Genomic DNA, 12,660 nt, shown 5'->3' with positions numbered 1-12,660 from the left:
TATAGTTTTCTGATGTTGTTATACATATGCTCATTCATACCTATCTATACGTACGCGAGTTGATAGTGATCAGAATTTCATCAAATTGAGGAATCTTTATTTTATACCACTGTAAGATTCATACGAGTTGATCTACAGGCTCGTGACTTGAAACAGGTCCATTCAAAATAAATTAAAACTATTCTGGTAAGGGATGATAACAGAAATCAATGTGTAAATGACTCATTTAATAGAGTCCTGTTCAGAGTCCAAAAAAGAAAATCACAAATTTAAACATTTTATCTGTATCTGGTCTCTTTAAACATGATATACTCGTATTATTATATGAGACATGCATAGTCGACATCAACATCGTGCAAGACCTACAGGTAATAAACGTCATAAAAAAGAACAAAAGTTTCGTCCTTCATCTGAAATATAATTGGAAACAGTGTCGTCGGGTTATTAAAGATGTTTTTGCGACCTACTGTAAAATTAATCAATGTATAAAAAATCAACACAAGTTAATATTACATATTTCCATTATATACTTTTTTGCATGAATAATTTTAGCCTTAGTTATACATGATAGTTTTAGTTTTTATTAGCTTTGTACTAAGTTTCAGTACTCCCATGCACATCTATGCTTTTGCTCTGTTTTGCTCTGATGAGTTAGCCCTCTTTAACTGATTGTTACAGTTTGATCTTACCGATTTTGATGATATATCACTGTGACCCCTGGTGGAAGAGGGTTGGGCGCCCACAAACATGTTTAACCCCGCCGTATTCCTTATGTGTCTGTCATATAAGTCAGGGGCCTGTGATTCAGTGGTTGTCGTGTTTTGCTGTATATGAATTTAGTTTTTATTTAACTAATTTATATTAAATTCAAGTTGTAATGTTAGTTTTTTCTTTTTAATTGTTTTACAATTATCATTTCGGGGCCTCTTGTAGCTTAATATGAGATATGCATTTTGTTCATGTTTGAAGGCCGTGACCTGCAGTTGCTTACTCCTATGCTATTTGGTCTCTAGTGGAGAGAAGTCGACATATCTTCTATTGCGACTGCTCTGCTTTCTTAAAATTATCAAAAAATATTTTCCATGATGATTTTATTATGAAACAAGTATGGACACAGACGCAAATTGTCAGTGGGGTTAAAGGTCGTTACAAATGTATTGAAAGCTAGACTGTAAATGTGTATTAACAAATTGAGTTGATGTGTACATGTCTTCATTCAAATGCATTGACTGATAAAAAAAAAAGGGGGGGCTTCAACTTCCACCCCTCTCTGTGAATTAGTTGTTTGAGTGTTTGAATATGGAGTTTGTTAATAAATAGCTGCACTGTAAGCGCATGATATGTCTTGATTCCTTTTAAGCTTGCTTAAAGGTTGAACTATTTTGTTTTGTACAATTATTAGTCTATTTGTTTTCTCATTTCAGTTGTTTTATATTTGTCATTTTAAGGTCTTTTATAGCTGACTGTGCTGTATGAGCTTTTGTCATTGTTGAAGGCTATTTGGGGACCTGTAGTTGTTAATCTTGTTTTAAATTTTGGAATGTAGCTGAAGTCAACAGACATAGACAATTCACCCAAGTTTTATAAAATGATGTGGAAGTGTTTATGTGAATAATTGAGATGGGAAATGAGGAAAGTGTCAAAGTGACAACAACCCAACCATAGAGTAGACAACAGCTGAAGGCCTCCAATGGGTTTTCAATGTAGCCAGAAACTCCTGCACTTAAAGGTGTCCAAAAACTATAAAATCCCTTCTTTTTTTTAGCATTTATAAAAATTCATAACACAGAAATGTATAATCTGAAATTTATTACAATCAAAAGGGACCTTAGGTCAATGGTGTAAACAATTCACCAAAGTTTAATTAAAGGTGATGGATGCATTTTTGTGTTATTGTTCAAAATTGGAAAATTCTCTCTTTTTTAAGGATAAAATCTCTCTTCATAACATAATGAAAATTCTAAAATTTATAAAATCGATGTGGAGCTTATGTCAATAGATATAAACATTTCAACAAATTTTCTTGAAAGTAGGGGGAAGTGTTTTCTAGTTATTGTCTGAAGTGTGGATGATGGACTAATAGACAACAGTATACTATATTATGTTGTGTGTGAGACATTGGTATAATAAAATGGTTTCGAATGAATAATGATTAGAAACTGTTTAATGCAATTATTGAGGGAACGACAGTGAAGAAATTCCTGAGATCAATGCGTTTGAATCCTAAGAATTCAATTTTTGTTGAAATGAAACAAAGTTCAATTTTTGACCCTTTGGATCTTAATGTAAACCAATTTGAAAAAGGGACAATCCTGTGCAATTGAATATTTCTTGCTATTGTGCAATACTGTGCAATTAAAAATTTCTTGCTATTGCACAATACTGTGCAATTGGAGATTTCTTGCTATTGTGCAATACTGTGCAATTGAAAATTTCTTGGTATTGAACAATACTGTGCAATTGAAGATTTCTTGCTATTGCAGAATACTGCGCAATTGAAAATTTCTTGCTATTGCACAATACTCAGTTAGTATAATAATTTTTGACCCCGATTTGGACCAACATGAAAACTGGGCCCATAATCAAAAATCTAAGTACATGTTAAGACTCACCATATCAAAGAACCCCAAGAATTCAATTTTTATTAAAATCAAGCTTATTTTAATTTTGGACCCTTTGGACTTTAATGTAGACCAATTAGAAAACAGGACCTAAAATTAAGAATTTGGACATGGTTAGATTTGGCATATCAAAGAAGCACAATACCGTATTTCATTTTTTTGATGAAATCAAACAAAGTTTAATTTTGGCCCCTTATTCCTTGGGACCAAAATTAATCCAAACCTACCTTTTGTGGTCATAAACCTTTATAGATTTCAATTAACTTATACTAAAGTTATTGTTCAAAAACCAAGAAAAATGCTTATTTGGGGCCTGTTTTTTGGCCCCTAAATCCTACACTGTTGGAACTAAAATTACCAAAATCTATCCCAACCCTCCTTATGTGACCATAGACCTTATGTTAAAATATCATAGATTTCTGTTAACCAACTTAAGTTATAGAGCAAAAACCAAGAACAATGCTAATTTGGCCCCTTATTCCTAAACTGTTGAGACCAAAATACCCCAAATCAATCCCACCCTTCCTTTCATGGTCATAAATCTTGTGTCTAAATTTCATATATTTCCATTTTACTTTTACTGAAGTTAGAGTGCGAAAACCGAATGTCTTTGGATGAAGACGATGCCAACGTGATACCAATGTACAACCAAAAAGTTTTCAATTTTTGCGGTTGTATAAAAATGATGTCAAATCAAATTTTTAATGGAGTTTGCAACAGTAATTATTCAACTACTCATTTTAATACATCATAAAGTATTAAAGTGTAAATGTCATACAGTCATGGTGATGATGCCTCCGCTAGCATATAACGTTATAAAGGTACATAAATCAAGAACTGTAAAAGTGAAGCTGCTAAAAATTGAACTTAAACCAAGTTTAGAGGTACCGGTAATAAGCATTTGTATACACATTTCACTAAATTTAGTTGAGACAAACTTGAGAAATTTTTCCATTTGTGAAAGGGGATAACCCTAGAATGATAATCAAAGTGCTTGTAATCACTGAATGGCTATTAAAGACTGCTTAAATTTATCAGTTGGTAGTAAAGTGAATTTTACATTGTATATTGTATACATAGCATTATTTTAAGTCGATTCAACTACTTTTCTGGACAGAGACAGATAACTCCAATTTTCAAAGAAGATTTCATAAAGCAATGGTTTTAGGTAATATTAATTCATTACAACCATTCTGGACAAAGAAAGATAACTCCAATTTATTGCCTTGAATCTACAAAAATGTTTGTTTTTGGCCCTCAATTCCTCGACTGTTTGCCCCATAACCCACAAAATAGACCCCAAACTTCTACTTATGGTATTAAATATTATGGTACAGTTTCAAAACAATTGAAATACTTATACACAACTTTTTGTACTGACACAAGATTAATGCTTGTTTTGGGCACCTTTGGAACCCTTATTCATAAACCTTAGGGACTATATATATATAACCGCCCCAAAACAATCCCAAGCTTCCTTTTATGATTATAAATATTATGTTATAATTTAATGGCTTCCTTTTTACTTATACTGAAGTTATTATCTGGAAACCATCCGTCTTGGGAAGACGACGACAGGATACCTACATGTATTTCAACTGCAAAAATTTCTGTGGTTGTATAAAAATTTCAAATATGTACAATGAAATATAGTTTCAAAATTGATAAGGCTAGATAGGCCTTATAATTTTTTCCCCACATAGTTGAAGGACCATTTACACTCAGGACTGAGTCATAAGTAGGCAGTAAAGTCTACAGATGTATTAAAACAACCTAGCATCATATTGCTAGTAGTGGGAGTAGCATTCTTGGGTAAATTTGTTCTTTTTTTATATAATATGTTTGGTTCAAATCAAAATAGAATGCTTTTATCTCCCTAATACTTACATTGTAAATAGAGGTGGTACTACTTTGACAAATCCTTGTACATGAGAGTCTTCTGTCAAATCTTTATTTCACAAAGAATGAATTGCATAACAATGAACTGAGCTCAAAGCAAAGTACTTTAATAATACACTTAGACAAAGAGCTAAATCCAGTGATATACTTTGTACTACTGGTCCTTCATTAACATCCATTGACCAAAACCACATCTCAACGACATTCCATACTACATGGTTGGATTCGGAAGTCCTGAAAAAGACATGATTTTTTTTAACATATTTTAAGTATATATATACACAGGTTAAAACTTTCTTGTTGTATAATCATTCCGTATCTAGCAACTATCAATTTGCTTAATGCACATATTGATATATGTTGAGTGTACCTCTGTTGGAAATAAGAACACACAAACCTCCACCTAGTTTTAGTCAATGGACAAAACATTCAAAACTATAAAATATTATAGATCTAAGACTTGTCAGTGTCTATTTACCATTGCCACTGAATCAGTGATATATGTATTGTACACATAATTATATACATGCAAGACTAAAATTATAAAGTACATACATGTTTGTATATAAGACTAAAACTGACATTCAGTCTTTACAACATCTTCATTCCCAAAGTCATTTTCAAATCTGACTTCATGGTAAAATAAGATTCCATATCTACAACCAATTAAAAGGAAAAATCCCTCTGATAGACTAGCATTTAAATCCCATTTCTAAAATGGAAGCTAGGTCACCTTGGAACTTAGAACTAAAAATAATCAAACAATATATCTGATATATTTCAAATGCATGTACATGAAATAATATAAATCTCTAAAATTCACCATATTGTTCCCTTTTTCATCTTCTGTTAGATACTGTATATCCAGTGGCGGATCCAGAAATTTTTTTAAGTGGGGGCCCACTGACTGACCTAAGAGGGGGCTCGCTCAAGTCATGATTCAGTGATTCCCTATATGAGCAACCAAATTTTGTCTCAAAAAGCAGGCCCCCCCCTAAATCTGCCTCTGATATCAACCTCTAGATGTCTTTCAATTACATTCAGTTTAGTGTGGGTTGATCTTTGATTGTTGTACATGTTACAACCAGATTCCCGGCAGGGGGCAACTTTGTAAGACCGCAGAGGTTCAAGCTTAGATTTTGAAATAAGGGGGAAAATGTAACCTTTTCAATTTATAAAACAGGTTCAACATCATTTCTGTACATATATAAACATATTCTAAATTGTGGACACACCTTCATTAAATATTCTACTTCAATTAGTGGAGGAGATCAAATTAAAAAGTTGCAATGGTTAAATACTCCAATCACAGTCTTTCCTGCTAAAATCTCATGTGTAGAATGTGATAAACGGTTTTTGGGTCTATATATTGTCCTTGATATTGAGGTTATCTTGACACAGCAAAATATAAAGAAAATGTAAACTATGATCTGGAAATTGACTTCGTTTTCCCAAAATAAGCCCACTTAAACTGAACTTTAAATGCAAAAGACCTCTAAATGGCTAACAGATATTGCTATATAAAAGAATAGTCCATGATTATACATGTATAATGATATTAAAGAATTCATGAAATTTACACTGATTCTGTCAGTTGAATGGACTAGAATGAGATAAGTTATATACATGATAGACATAAAGGTTTTTTCCAACAGTTGTGGTGTAAATTAATTTAGTTGTATTTTATGGTTGATATATTTATGTATATACATGTATGTAAATCATTGGCTCTTCAACCAATGATATTTTACAATATCAATTATTTGTTTATTTTTCTAATGTTGGTATTTTTCAGCATACTAAAAATGTTTTAGCACAACACGAGCACAAGCTTTATAGGGTGTCCTCACACAGGGTTTCCGCTGGCCGTCGCCATTTTTCCCAATTTGCGAAAAAATAATACTTGTGGCGATGAAAATTCGTCATTTGCTTAAGAATTTGGTGAAAGAAATATATAGAAAGATTTATTTTCCTCCTTCTTGTTTATTTACTTTTTTCGAGTTTCTCAGACTTTAACTTATCAGACAATACTCGGAATTCACCTTGACCTCATTAAGATTTTGACAGAAAATCAATTATCAGCTGATTGCAATTTACAGCTATCGACAACAAAGGACTAATTAATAAAGATGTTGATTGAATTGTTTGTCAAAATGATATGGTTGAATGACTTCCACTAAATGTCACATACAGGAGTTATTTACCACTTTTCGACTCATGTGTTTGAAGAACTCTTTTGACGTCTCCTCTCCATGTAAAGATAGTTTAGAAAAGAAAGTTGTTGTTGTGACAATAAATGTTAAAGGGCAAGAAAAATCTCCGATTTAAAACTTGAATTATCCTTTGACTTTGATGTAAGTAATTGATCAGGGAGACTACTTTAAAGTCGTTTGAGTGACACATGGGTTTCAAGCATAGTTTACCGTCTAAACTTTTTCATTTAAGATGGTCAAGATGGTGGTTATGAAGAAGGGGGGGGGGAATGCATTCTGGCATCACAATTTCAAATGACAGAGGATAACATATGATCTGTCCATATACATGTATGGGGGTATCTTAATGAAGTATTCTTGCCAAATGAAGATTAAACAGTAATTCTTAGACTTGACAATATAAGAGGGGGGATAGGACCTTTATCGGGACTCCGGGATCGGGTGTTTGTAAGCTCGGGATTATCCCCCCTCATAAAATGTACACTTTTTTCAAGACGATTAAAAAATCAGCTGAATTTGACAAATCACACTATTTGTTTTCCAAAAATAACTGTAATTGGATGGGGGTTCTGTGTATTCACATTATTTTAACAACTCTCCTTGGGCCGAGAAAAAAAAATCTGTGTTTCAGGTAACCTGACCGACCCTGTTTTTTAGCCCCGACCCTAACTTTTTTATTGGATCTTTCAAAAAAAAAAAAACAATAATAATTATCAACCGACCCTGTTTTTGACACAGGCTTCTGATAAATGACATAATATTTTTTCTCTCTTGCTTCCTCTTGCATAGAAAGCCAGTAAAACATTTTATTAATGTCAAAAGGTATTCCAAATAGATTAAAATCCAAGAAATTTGCACAGCAGGTGCTTCAAAAACATTGCAAATGGCCCAAGACCACAATTAATGACCCCGCTTTTCGTTGTTCACGAATGTAGTTCCTTTTAATTAGAGTGTATTTTTCCTTAATTTTTTTTCTTTCCCTTCCCCACTCATTTCTTAGATTTTATTGGGTGGAAATGAAAGATGAGAGGTAAAATAATTTTTTGGATGTTGTATTTAAACTCATTTTGATATGGAATGAGTGATTAGGCCAAGTGCAAAAAGGTCATACATTGTATTTACAGTTTAAGGAACATCTCTTGACTTGTCCATAGGGGTATGGATGTATATTGGCTAAATTTGTAAAAGTGATTGCTTCAATCTTTCTGAATTTTGGATATATTTTTGGACTAGTGCTGTACATAAGACACACAAAAAATTTGACAAAAGTGCATGGTGCAATTTTTTTAATGATACAAAATGTTCTAAAGAAATGGTAGAGAAATTAATTGTGGTCTGTGGCCAAATGGCACACTTCCGGTTTTTGAAACTAATTATGGATCCGGACTTGGAAAAAACATGATAAATACTTAATAACTCAAATATGAAATTTTGAATCATCACCAAAAAGTATACAGATATTTAGATTAATGTAACTAAGAAGTGTTTAAAGTTTTAAGCCATAATCAAGAATTGTTTTTGAGATACGGTGTGACATGTGAAAAAAACACCCCCCCTGTTTAAGTTACAATGTGCCGTAACTCAAAAAGTTTTAATCTTATTTTCACCAAAAAGTATACAGATCATGTGACCATCATAAGAAACAACTATATTAAGTTTCATGAAATTTGGATAAGTCGTTCTCAAGTTACGGTGCCACATGTTTACGCTGGACAGACAGACGGACACCTGACATTTGTATACCATAATAGGTCCCGTCTTTGACGGACGTATAAAAAGCAGTACTAAGCGTGCATGTTACGCTAGAAACATATTCAAAGAATACAGTTTTATAACTTCTTAATGTCATATCCAATATTTATCAAAACCTAAAGGGGAGTTACATGTATCTTACTTCCTATATTTTTTCGTGGATGTCAATACACCTAATCGCTATTTATTCCATACCGGATGAATTCTAAAATTACACAACTTTTTCATCCAGTTGAAGCTATCTGGGGGCCGTTGAAACAATTCACCATGCACAATACTTTTTAATGAGACCCGTTTTAACTTATTGTAAATACTTAAAACAAAATAATTTTTTACTTCAATTTTCAATTTAGAAAAATAGTGGATTATTAACTATTAAAGTTTCTTGATGATCGCTTTCTAAAGTTTTTCCTCCCTCAGCTCTCTAGTAAAAAACCTTTATTTTCAGTCGCATGACCCAAACAGAAAGTTGTACATACAGTGTATTACTGTTTTTCCCAGATTGGACTAAATAGCGATAATTAAATAAAGTGTAATTTCCGGGATTGTTGAAAACTTGCATATTCATCACTATCTGATTTTGTGGTTTTAACAATCCAGACAGACAAATAGCAATAAGGTGTTTAGAAAAAGATGACCTAAAACCTCCTTCATATAAGACAAAAAAACATGGGAACTCATACTGAATGGTCAAATGTGTTCAATATGAAAATTTGGTAAAATCACAAATCAGCCGTTAATGTAAATGGACTATAAGTATGACTTTTGAGCAAATTTAAAGGGAAATGACGGGGAAGGGGCAAATTAGCTTTCAAGGGGAGCAAATGCTGTTTAAATTGGTAAGCGGGTTTTAAATATAGAGGGAAAGTGGAGTCATCTTTTTAGACTTTAGTTACATGTAAATATAACTTATGTAGACTTACCTTCTAATTCTATAGACTATTAAAAAAAACAAACACACAACTCGGAACTATTTCTAATTCACTTGGACTACTGATATGCGAACCTAAAAACAAAAAGAAAAATATCATAAAATAGTGATTGAAAGATTCATAACACTTTAAAAGGATAATTCAGACACGTGTTACACGGGGAGCATGTTTGTTTACATATAATAATGTCACGTGATCGCGCACTGACCTCGCATGCTGCATCGCCCTTACAATTCACTAAATTAATACATGTACATAACCATTTTCATGCAAACATGCAACGTGAATGTGATTGGTTATCAAATAATACAAAAATAATGCATGAACCGTTGAAGAAGAAATTATTTCATCAAATAGAGTGGATTTTCACTTTCGACACGAATAGGTCGAGTTGACATTCCTGTCATCGGAGATAGTATTGAGATAAAAGGGATAAACCGGACCGTCAAAAAGGTCTAGAGAATCACATCAGTAGAACCTTAACATAAATAAGTAATACTTGCCAACATTTCTCTAATTGATAACTGAACTGAAATTTCACAAAAATACCGGTAAATAATTTTGTTGTGATGCTAACCCGAATAATCCAGTCGTTATATTACGATCACTTCGATCACTCCATTAACTTTAAACCAGTCAGAGGAACAGCAGGGAAAACCTGATTACAAATTCAATTATTCCTGTTGTCTGCTAAGAGAAGGTCTCCAAGACTGGATTAGAGAAGATTCTTCAAAGGAGAACGATGGGGACAGGCTAGTGAGAATGTGGAGGTTTGACTTTCTTAGATTTTCACTAAATAATCATACCAAATATCGCCTTTTAGCCTTTCGTTTACAAGCGCAATTAATGGCACTTTTACCACCAAAATTAGCACATCAGCTAAGACACAACAGATGCATAAACATTCATGGAGTTGAGGGGTGTAATGTTCCAGCCGACCAAGCACTTGAGTTTTTAAACATGAGGGCAAAGGATGCATTGAATTCACTGCATGGCAATATGTCCTCAGCCTCCATTCAGAGATGCGGGAGAAGTCTACAAGGGTGCAACGACATTATAGACTCCTATACCAGAGGCCTTAATCAGTATTTTGGCAAACCAACAAATTCAAAACCATCAATGAAAAAGGACATTTCAAAGTTAGTTGAACATTTGGGTTCTGAAAATTTATTTTCCACTATTCCTGGTCGACATCACCGGTCATTTCCAACAATAAAAAGTGATCCGTTAGAAAAGTTAGATGGAGTTAAACTTAACCAGTGGCTAACAGAGAAGAGGGAAAGTTTTGCCAAAACTCAGAGGTTAAGATCATACTTTGTACAATAAGAGTAAACCAATTGTGAAGGTTGAAAATTAAAATACATTTTTGTCTTTCAAGATAAATGTTTTTATGCTCTCTTTATACAGGAAATCCTTTTTTAATCCACCAAAAGCTTATATACATGCATTTTTATAAAATGTTTGTTGGCAAAATAACCTCATTTGTTGTTGTGATAATTTTAGTGCAATACATGTATATATTTATAGTAGTCATCAAATGTGTGCATTTCATATGTATACTCTAGTGCAATATGTTTATCTTTGAAACCCATTTGTCATATTTTTATCATGTTTATAGTGCAATATTTAGTGCAATAGAAAACTCTAAAAGAGTTTTTTTGTTGATGTGTATTCAAATATATATCATGTAAATTCAAATATATATCATGTAAATTCAAACATTTGTTCTAGTACAAATGTATAAGGCAGTGTCTGATAATTTTAGTGCAATAGCAAATGCTCAAATTTAACTTATTTTTTATTACAATGATGAACATGCATATATATCAGTTGCTGTCTAGTGTAATATGGGTCATATGTAAATAACTGCTTTTGTTTGAGTACATGTATGAAGTCAGTTTTTGTGATTAAGTGCAATATGTTGAGTATAATACCAAAAACATTCAATAGCAGCTTTGTTGATGTTGGAATTGAGTTCAATGTGTTCATGTAAATAATTAATTTTGTTCAACTGAAACGTATGCAGAGGGTACCTGGTATTTTTAGAGCATCTTTTTACATGTCATTAATTAGTATGCCACAATTTCAAGTGTTAATTTATATATACCATGTGAGGTTTTGTGCAAGTTTTGTTGACATATTTAAAGTACATATAGGGTACGCAAGTTTATTTTCATTACTGATTGTAGTTATAGTGCTTTCTGTGTCTATGTGTGTACAAAATGTACTTATCAGTAATTAAGAACTATGTTTTAATAGTGCTTGTGTCATGTAAATAACTAAAGTGTGGTAGAATTAAATTGGATGAAATCTGTTAATTTTCTTCCTCAATCATGTTATTTATAATTGCACCATGTGCACCAATAATAAGAAATTGAGTAAATTGTAGTGTTGTTTATGTAAATGTTTACTGCTTGATTAATGTTTGAAAAATAAAGACTTTTTTTTTATAACAAATTGCATTGTTTCCTTTACTTAGTGTTCTTTCTTAATGTGATTGCATTGATTGTTTGATTAACGTCAAGTGGGATTTTTTCATGCATGCTTTTGAAATTGAAAAAAGATTAAGCAGTGATCAAAACCAAAAACCTTGTTATCCAATTCCTGAGCTTGTCTTTTAGTGGTTGCTTTCTCTCATATCATTCATGTCATTTGTTGTTGTTTCTTATTATTGATGAATCAACTTTTACGCATTAATTTAACTAATTGTTGGAGGCTGTACAGCAGGCCATAACATTGGCTTATGGTTGCATATATTCATGCCCAGAGACAAGACTGACACATTAGAAACAAAAGATAGAAAAATGGCAATAGGACAGAATAAAATAATGTATATATATGAACCTGTTAAACCATGACACATGTATGCCTTACATGTACATGTATGTACTTGTAACTTGTACCAAGTCGGGAGCTTGAAAAATAAGAGTGGTTTGTTGTAACATGTATTTCTTGTTTGGATTGTTTTACAATGTTACATATGCCTCTGAAAGTCTTTATAAGTCTGCTTGTTTTGCTCATTGTGGAAGGCCTAGCAGTTGCTAATTACTTTTGTGTCATGTTCTCTGGTACCCGAAAGAATGTATTCTCATTGGCAATCATACCACATCTTATTTGTAAACAAGCATACAACAAAAAGAATTTAAGATACTGGACAAGTCAAAGCTTGGTGTACTTTGAAATGGAAGAATTGTATAAATACTAGAACAAAAATTGGTTGATCAGAAAAGTTAGTCTGCATTT

Source organism: Mytilus edulis, chromosome 5 (assembly GCF_963676685.1).
Source record: "Mytilus edulis chromosome 5, xbMytEdul2.2, whole genome shotgun sequence".
Taxonomy (NCBI): domain Eukaryota; kingdom Metazoa; phylum Mollusca; class Bivalvia; order Mytilida; family Mytilidae; genus Mytilus; species Mytilus edulis.
Note: the sequence above shows the minus strand (reverse complement) of the source record.